The 9,934-nt window shown below is 42.8% G+C and overlaps 1 protein-coding gene across 1 annotated transcript in view; it reads right to left on the bottom strand.

Moving 5' to 3' along the window:
• The window catches only part of LOC132394472 (uncharacterized), a 27,013-nt gene extending 24,603 nt beyond the window's left edge, over positions 1-2,410 (bottom strand). The window contains exon 1 of the mRNA XM_059970671.1: positions 2,317-2,410. The gene's annotated coding sequence lies outside the window, so the exon portion shown is untranslated. The remainder of the gene's footprint in view (positions 1-2,316) is intronic.
• Between the last annotated feature and the right edge of the window lie 7,524 nt (positions 2,411-9,934).

The raw sequence follows: 9,934 nt of genomic DNA on the forward strand, positions 1-9,934 counted from the left end.
GGGGTGGGGAGTAGGGGAGGAGGGGTGGGGAGGGAGTGGGGAGGCAGGGGAGGAGAAGTGGAAGTGGGGAGGAGGGGGAGGAGGGGTGGAAGTGGAGAGGAGGGGGAGGAGGGGTGGGAGTGGGGAGGGAGTGTGGAGTGGGGGAGGGAAGTGTGGAGTGGGGAGGAGGTTTGGAAGTGGGGGGGAGGAGGGGTGGGAGTGGGGAGTAGTGTGATGAGGGGTGGGTGTGGAGGGAGTGTGTGGAGTGGAGAATAGGGGAGGGAGTGGGGAGGCGGGGAGGAGGGTGGGAGTGGGGAGTGGGGAGGGAATGAGGAGGATGGGAGGGAGTGTGGAGTGGGGAGGGAATGTGGAGTGGGGAGGGGGGAGTGGGGAGGAGGGGAGGGAGTGTGGAGTTGTGAGGATGGGAGGGAGTGTGGAGTGGGGAGGGAATGTGGAGTGGGGAGGGGGGAGTGGGGAGGAGGGGAGGGAGTGTGGAGTGGGGAGGAGGGGGGGAGTGTGGAGTGGGGAGGGAGTGTGGAGTGGGGAGGAGGGGAGGGAGTGGCGAGGAGGGGAGGAGGGGTGGAAGTGGGGAGGAGGGGTGGGTGTGGAGGGAGTGTATGGAGTGGAGAGTAGCGGAGGGAGTGGGGAGGCGGGGGAGGAGGGGTGGGATTGGGGATGGAATGTGGAGTGGGGAGGAGGGGGATGAAGGGTGGGTGTGGAGTGGAGAGTGAGGGAGGGAGTGGGGAGGCGGGGGAGCAGGGGAGGGAATGTGTGGAGTGGAGAGTAGGGGAGGGAGTGTGGATTGGGGAGAGTGTGGAGTGGTGAGGAAGGGAGGTAGTGGGGAGGCGGGGAGGAGTGGTGGAAGTGGGGAGGAGGGGCGAGGTGGAGGAGTGAGGGTCGTGGCATAGGCGGGGGGGGGGAACTGGGGCACACCGGAAGTTCGAGAAATCGATGTTCATGCCTCCAGGTTGGGGGCTACCCAAACGGAAGACAAGGTGTTCCTCCAGTCTAAATGTGGTCTCATCACGACAGTGGAGGAGTCCATGGATAGACACATCGGAATGGGAAGTGGAGTTAACATGGGTGGCCACTGGAAGATGCCGCGATTTCTGGTGGACTCGGTGAAGCGGAATTCCAATCCGCGTCGGCTCTCTCCGATGTACTGGAGGGCCCTCCGCAAGCACCGAGCACAGTGTCTGACCCCAACAGACTCAAGGGGAAGAGTCGTCTGATCCTGAAGGATTGTTCGGGCACTGAATGGTAGTGAGGGAGGAGGTCTAGGGACACCTTCGCCGAGAACCTATGCACTGTCTCTCTCCCCCTCCCCCCACCGTTGACCAATTTCTATCCTCTTTTCCCTCTCTCACCTGCCCGTTCATCGACTCCCTCTGGTGCTCTGCGCTCCCATCCCACCATCCCTTCTTTCTTCCATGGCCTGTCTCTTTCACCTATCAATTTCCAAACTCTTTTCTTCATCTCTCCCCCTCCAGGCTCACCAATCACCTTGGGTTTCTCTCTCCCCTCACCCTTTTAAATCTACTCCTCAGCTTTTCTTCTCCAGTCCTGCCCAAGGGTCTCGGCCGGAAATGTCGACTGTACTCTTTTTCCATAGATGCTGTCTGGCCTCCTGAGTTCCTCCAGTACTTTGGAGTTCCAGTTGCTTGGATTTCCAGCATCTACATCTTTTTCTCTTGGTTGTCAATGCGGATTTAAATTCATCACTTGTTGAATGTGGGTGTCTGCAATATAGGTGCGAACAGGGCGGTCTGATGATGGGAGGATTTGTAACCATTACATGTAGCTCGAAGAAATTGTCTCTCCCTCGACTACAGGAGACTGTCACCTTATTTGTGACAACTTTTCAAATCTATCAACTGCGTCTCTTTGGCGACTTTGTTCATGGGACTGTCTAAAATCAAGTTTATTGTCATATGCACCAGTATGTCCAGGTACAATTAAAACTTAATTTACGTTAGCACTGCAGGCATTCCCAATAAAAACAAATTACACTTAAAAACAAGATGCGATTAGCTTCCACTGGCATCCTGGTCGGCACAGGTTCCAGGTCCGACTGGGTTGTTCCTGCGCTGTACCGCTCTGTGGTCTGATCTAACATTACTGACTACAATAAAATAGCGCAAAGCAGATTGTTATTGAGCGTTTAGTTGTTTCGTGAACAAGGAGCGGTTTGGTTTCTTCAATTTATCAACAAATGGGAAAAAATAAATTTCAGCCAACGATTGGCGTCTCACGGAAACAGTCCACATTCGCAGCCCCCCCCCCCCCACCCCCCACAACTACACACTACTTCCCTCACGGGCAACCTGTTTCACTCACCTGTAGATCGGGCGTCTATCTGCCTGAAGCTGACGAGGGATTGCAGCGATGGTCCGAGTGGTCTCAGTGGTCCCCACTGCACTGTCTGCATCTGCTGTCAGGATGAGGCTTTTCATTCCAGTACTACTGAGATGCCTTCCCCCTTCAAAGAAAAGGGCTTCCCTTCCCCCAGCAGTAATGCTGCCTTCACCTGTGTACCATCTCACACCATCCACCCACCACTGCAGCAGGGATAGTGTTCTCACTGGCATTCACGTCCAGCACATAATTCAATCCTCAAATTCAACGTAACTTCCACCATCTCCAAAGGGATCCTCCCACCAAGAACATTTTTCCCTCCCCATTATTTTCCATTTTCTGCAGGGATCGCTCCCTTGTAAGTTCATCCATCCTCACTGAACTCTGTCCTGGTAACACTCACCAGGGTCCTTGCAGGCAGAACAAGTGCCCTTACACCTCCTCCCTCACTACCATTCAGGGCCCTAACAGTCCTTCCAGGTGAGACGACACTTCACCTGTGAGTCTTTTGTGGTCATCTACTGTATCGTGTCTCCTCATGTGGCTGCCTGTATATTGGTGAGATCTGACGTAAATTGTGAGACTACCTCACTGAGCACCTGTGCTCCATCTGCCCGAAAAAGTGGAATCTCCCAGTAGCCACTCTTTTCAATTCTATTTCCCAATCCCATCCTAACATGTCTGTCTATGCCCTCACCTACTGCCACAATGAGGGCACACTCACTTATAGTCCATCCGGGTGGCCTCCATCCTGATGGCATGAACATCACTTTCTCAAACTTCTGGTAATGCCCCATTCTCCTTCACTATTTCCCATTCCTGTTTCCCTCTTATCTCCTTACCTGCCCATCACCTCCCTCTGGTGCTCCTCCTCCTCCCCTTTCTTCCATGGTTTTCTGTCCTCTCCTGTCAGATTCTCCTTTCTCCAGACCTGTATCTCTTTCACTAATCAACTTCCCAGCTCTCTACTTCACCCCTTCCACCTCTCCTGGTTTCAAATGTGACCTAGCACCTTGTATTTCTTCCTCCCCTTCCCCCTCCTTCTTACTCTAACTTCCTCTTTCTTTCCAGTCCGGATCAAGGGTTTTGGCCCGAACTTCAACCGTTTCCTCTTTTCCGTAGATGCTGCCTGACCTGCTGAGTTCCATCCAGCATTCTGTATGTGTTGTTTTGGGGCTTCCAGCATCTGCAGATTTTCCCCCACCCCTTGATCTTTCCTCTGATTTCCTCTGATTTTTCACCTGGCACCTTCCACCCTCCCCCCACCTTCCTTATAGGGCCCCTGCCCCCTCCTTCTTCAGTCCTGACGAAGGGTCTCAGCTCAAAACGTTGACTGCTCATTTCAACGGATGCTGCCCGACCTGCTGAGTTCATCCAGCTTGTTTGTACGTATTATTTGACCACATCTGCAGTGTACTTTGTGTTTACTTTGTGTTTGCAGAGTTTCTCATGTTTGTGACACTGATATAGATTACAGATAACAATGGGCCCAGTACCAATCTCTGGGGAACACCACTAGTCATGGGCCTCTAATCTGAAAAAAAAATTCCTGCATAATCTGCTGCTTTCTGCCATAAGACCAATTCATTGTCCAGTTGGTTAGCTCTCTCTGGATGCCATGCCATCTAACTTTCCATAGCAACCTATCATGCAGAACCCTATCAAAGGTGTTACTGCATTCCATATCAACAACTTCCTTGATTACATTTGCAAAAAACTTTATCAGATTCATGAGACAAGATCATGACAGAAAACTGTGCTGATTATTCCTAATCATTTCCATCCTTTCCAAACTAGTAAAGATTTTCCCTCAAAATCTGCTCCATAATATATGCTTGACAGATGCTAAAATGTGTAACTCAAAATGGTGTCAACTTGGAATGTGGTAATAGCCAGAAGATGTGCGTGGATGGACAAATGTTTGTACGTACTTGAGATTAGATACTGGTGAAAAACGTTTTCCTCCTGACAGACCTGCTGCCATTGTTTGTCCGGTGTGTGCCGAGGGCAAAGCTGCAGGAGATAAGAAGGTCCAGGCTGGTATCGATTAGATTCAACTTTATTGTCATTGTGCTGAGTACAGATACAATGCCAATGAAATGCGATTAGCATCTAACCAGAAGTACAAAAGAATAGTGTTATGTACAAAACAACCATGAATAAAAAGTAAGTGCTACAACACACAAACATAAAAGTACTGAGACAGTACAATATGGATGCAATACTGCTTAGCACTGTGATCTGAGGTTCAGCAGTATCACAGCCTCAGGGAAGCAGCTCTTCCTGACCCTGCTGGTGCGGGAGTGGAGGCTCCTTTTCTTTCTTTCTTTCTTTTTCAGTCTTTTTATTATTATTATTAATATCAACAAGATAACATTGATACATAGATAATGGGATTACAAACATACACATTTCAACTGAACATGAAAGAATACATAAGCAATGGTTACAGTATAAATGAGTATTCCCAAATCATGGACGATACAATTAGCAAATAAACAAGGCAAACCTAGGTATATCATAATATATATTAAAAAAACAGAAAAAAGAAAAAGAAAAAATTATGCAAAAAAAACTAATCTAATAATCTAATAACTAATAAGGAAAAAAAAGAAAAAAGAGAAAAAAAAATGAAAAAAGGGCTGTTTATAATGTCTCACAAAAATACAAAATCATCAGTGTTGTCAACTCCGATCCTCTCAACATATATAAAATTGAAACTGGAAAAACATATAGGCTTGGAACAGGGTCATATTACATCATATGAAAATATTGAATAAATATCTTTTCAAATTTAATAGAAGATTCAAATACAACACTTCTAATTTTTTCTAAATTTAGACATAACATAGTTTGAGAAAACGAATGAAATATGGTAGGAGGGTTAATTTCTTTCCAATTCAGCAAAATAGATCTTCTAGCCATTAATGTAAGAAGTGCAATCAATCGACAAACAGAAGAGGATAAATGGACTGAGTCCATCATTGGTAAACCAAAAATTGCAGTAATAGGATGAGGTTGTAAATCAATGTTCAATACCGTAGAAATAATATCAAAAATGTCTTTCCAATATTTTTTCAAAAGCGGACATGACCAGAACATATGAGTTAAAGACGCTATCCCAGAATGACATCTGTCACAAATAGGATTTATATAGGAATAAAAACGAGCCAATTTATCCTTGGACATATGAGCCCTGTGAACAACAAACTGTATTAATGAATGTTTAGCACAGAAGATGATGTATTAACTAATTGAAGAATGTTATTCCAATTCTCAATAGCGATAGTAAGGTTAAGTTCTCTTTCCCAATCATTTTTAATCTTATAGAAGGGCTCTGAACGTATCTTCATAATTATATTGTAAAGTTTTGATATTAGCCCTTTCTGAGAAGGATTGAGTTCAAGTTCTCCAAAATACCTGAAGACACAAAATTTGGAAAAGTAGGAAGTACAGTATTTAAGAAATTCCTAATCTGTAAATATCTAAAAAAATGAAATCTGGGAAAATTATATTTATTAGATAATTGTTCAAAAGACATAAAACAATTATCCAAAAATAAATCAGAAAATCGTAGTAATCCTTTAGACTTCCAAGCTGAATAAGCTTGGTCTATAATAGAAGGATAAAAAAAGCAATTGGATACAATAGGAATATTTAAAACAAACTGAGTCAATCCAAAAAATTTCCAAAATTGAAACCATATATGTAAAGTATGTTTAACTATCGGGTTGTCAATTTGTTTCGGCAATTTGGAAAGAGCAAAGGGAAGAGAAGTCCCTAAAATAGAACCCAATGCAAATCCTTGTACAGATTTAATTTCCAGGTTCACCCAATGAGGGCTAAAAGATATATCCCAATCCTTTAACCAACATATCAAATATCAGATATTAACTGCCCAATAATAAAATCCAAAATTAGGCAATGCCAATCCACCTTCCTTCCTTGCCTTCTGTAAATATTTTTTACCTAATCTAGGATTTTTATTCTGCCATATATATGAGGAAATTTTTGAATCAACATTAGCAAAAAAAGATTTCAGAATAAAAATTGGTACCGCTTGAAATATATATAAAAACTTGGGTAAAGTAACCATCTTAATAGCATTAATCCGACCTATCAGAGATAAAGATACTGGTGATCATTTAGTAAACAAACATTTAATCTGATTGATTAAGGGTAAAAAATTAACCTTAAATAAGTCCTTATAGTTTTTTGTGATTTTAATCCCTAAGTAAATAAAATCCCTAGTAAATAAATTAACTAATTTAAAAGGTAATTTTCCATAAATTGGAACCTGCCTATTTAAAGGAAACAATTCACTCTTATTAAGATTTAATTTATACCCGGAAAAATCACTAAATTGCGCCAACAATGATATAACTGCAGGAATGGATTTCTCAGGATCAGGAATAAATAATAATAAGTCATCTGCATATAATGATAGCTTATGTATATCTGTTCCACGATTAATGCCAAAAATGTTCTGTGATTCTCTGATAGCAATTGCCAAGGGTTCTAAAGCAATATCAAATAATAATGGACTAAGAGGACAGCCTTGTCTAGTACCCTGAAATAAACGAAAAAAGGGAGATCTTTGATTGTTAGTAAGCACCAAGGCTACTGGAGTATGATATATCAGTTTAATCCAGGAAATGAATGTCGGACTAAAATTATACTTCTCAAGCACATTAAATAAGTATGGCCATTCAACTCTATCAAATGCTTTCTCTGCATCTAATGAAATGACACATTCTGAAGTGCTATGTGAAGGAGTATAAACAATATTCAATAATCTCCTAACATTGAAAAAAGAATAGTGATTTTTAATAAAACCAGTTTGATCTTCCGAAATAATTTGGGGTAATTCTCCAACCTGGATGCCAGTAACTTGGAAAAAATCTTGGAATCTACATTCAATAAAGATATTGGTCTATAGGATGCACAGTCAGTAGGGTCTTTATCTTTCTTCAATATTAAAGAAATTTTATTAATTAAATAAAAAGATTGTGGCAGATTGCCCAATCTAATTGCTTCTTCAAAAACCCTACATAACCGGGAGAAAGAGTAGCGGAAAAACATTTTAAAAATTCTACTGTATACCCATCTGGACCTGGTGTTTTCCCAGAATTCATAGAGGAAATAACCCCTTTAATTTCTGCATCCCGTAATAGGAGTTTCTAATATTGAAAGATCATCTGATGATAATTTTGGAAAATTCAATTTCCCAAGAAAATCACACATGGTATTATGATCATGAAGGAGTTTGCAATGATGCAGGGTGGAGGCTCCTGAAGCGCCTACTGGATGGGAGGAGAGTAAAAAGTCCATGGTTAGAGTGAGATGCATCCTTGATAATGCTTCTCACCCTGCCCAGGCAGCGTTTATGATAAATGTTCTCAATGGTGGGCAATTGGGTGCCGATAATAGGGAGGAGATGGTAAAATACTAGGATAAAAGTTTATTTATTTTACTTTTTTTCAGCGATAGAGTGCAGAACAGGCCCTTCTGTCTCAACGATGTTGTAAGAGTGGGAACAGTATGAGGGGTTCACACTGAGCTCCTGTCAAAGAGATTATTGAAGTATCTTGGTTAGCTAGATAAGTGGGCCAAGGAATGTCAAAAATGAAGATTGGCTCAGATAAGCGTGTGGTGTTGCACCTTCGGGAGACAAAATCATTTACAGGTGAAAGGAGTGTCGTAAAACAGAGGGTTCTAGGAGTACGTCCAAGGTTCCATGAAAGTGGTGTTCTTAGGTAGACAGAATGGGGAATCAGACTTTTGGCTCTCTAGCCTTCGACAGTGAGGGCACTGAGTACAAAATTTGGGATGTTATGTAAAAGTTTTACAAGACTTTGGTGAGGCTACATTTAGAATATTCAGTTTTAGTTATCCATCTATCGGACATACATTATTCAGCAGGAAAGATCATAAAGGAGATTTACGAGGATGTTGCCTCATAAATTATGGAAAGAGGTTGAGCAGGTTGGAAGATTTTTCATCAAAGCATAGGAAATTGAGGAGTGATTATACAGAGGTGGAGAAAAGTATGAGTAAGTGTGCTGTCTTTTCCCCAGAACTAGATCAAGTAATCAACAATCAAGTAGGGACAGATTAAATAGGAATTAGAGGGGCAGCTTTTTTATCCAGAGGATTGTCCATAGGCAGAAAACTGAGAAGCAGGACCTCCAGGTTAGGAATTTCTGAATTGCTACCTATACCAGGCACCAGTGAGGGCAGGAACAGGACAATTTGGCAGATAAATGCGTGGCTGAGAAGTTGCTGCAGGTTCTGGGATCACTGGGATCTCTTTTGGGGGGAGATATGTCCTGAACAAAAGTGACGGGTTGCTCCTGAACCTGAGAGGGACCAATATTCTTGCAGGCAGGAGTATTAGAGCTGTTTGGGAGGGTTTAAACTGATTTGGCAGGGAGGTGGGAACTGTAGTGTAGAGACTCAGGATAGGATGGATAGTAAAAATGCAAAGATAACATGCAGTCAGACTGTCAAGAAGAGCAGGCATTTGATAGGACAAACTTGCAGCCAGCAGTGTAAGTATCAGTGCATTAGGGATGCAGAATCGAAAAGGGTAGAAAATATGGCACTCGAAGTGTTATATCACAACCTTATATCCATAAGGTGGATGATCTTGTTGCACTTTTAGATTGTTAGGTATGATGGTTGTAACTGGGAGCTAATCTGCAACATTACACATTGTATTGGAGGGATGGGAAGGTAGGCAGAGGGTGTGGCGTGGCTCTGCTGGTAAAGAATGGCATCAAATAAGTAAAAAGATGTGACATAGGATCGGAAGAATCATCGTGGCTTGAGTTAAGAAAGGGTAAAAGGACCCTGATGGCAGCTATATATAGGCCTCCCAACACTAGCTGGGATGTGGACCACATTTTACAATGGGAAGCAGAAACGGTGTGTCAAAAAGGCAATGTTATGATAGTCATGGGAGATTTTAACCTGCAGGTGGATTGGGAAAATCAGTTTGTTAATGAATCTCAAGAGAGTGAGTTCATTGAATGTCTATAAGATGGCTTATTAGAGCAGTTTGTTGTTGAGCCTACTGGGGATCAGCTATGCTGGATTAGGTGTTATGTAATGAGCCAGAAGCGATTAGGGAGCTTAATGTGAAAGAACACTCAGGAGGCAGTGATCACAATATAATTGAGTTTAACCTGAAATTTGATAGGGAGAAAGTAAAGTCTGATATAGCAGTATTTCAGTGGAGTAAAGGAAATTACAGTGATATGAGAAAGGAGTTGGCCAGAGCAAATAGGAAGGAGATGCTGGCAGGGGTGACAATAGAGCAGCAATGGCATCAGTTTCTGGGGAAAATGAGGAGGTGCTGGACAGATGTATTGCAAACCAATGAAATACTCAAATGGCAAAATAGTGCAACCATGGCTGAAAAGTGAAGTCTTAGTTAATGGGGCAAAAGAGAGGGCACAATAAAGCAAAAATTAATGGGAAGATAGAGGATTGGGAAGCTTTTAAAATGTAAGAGAGAGCAACTAAAAGAATCATTAGGAGGGAAAAGATGAAATATGAAAGCAAGCTAGCAAACAATACCAAAGTGGATGGTAAAAGT

This window comes from Hypanus sabinus, chromosome 5 (genome assembly GCF_030144855.1).
Source record: "Hypanus sabinus isolate sHypSab1 chromosome 5, sHypSab1.hap1, whole genome shotgun sequence".
Lineage (NCBI taxonomy): Eukaryota > Metazoa > Chordata > Chondrichthyes > Myliobatiformes > Dasyatidae > Hypanus > Hypanus sabinus.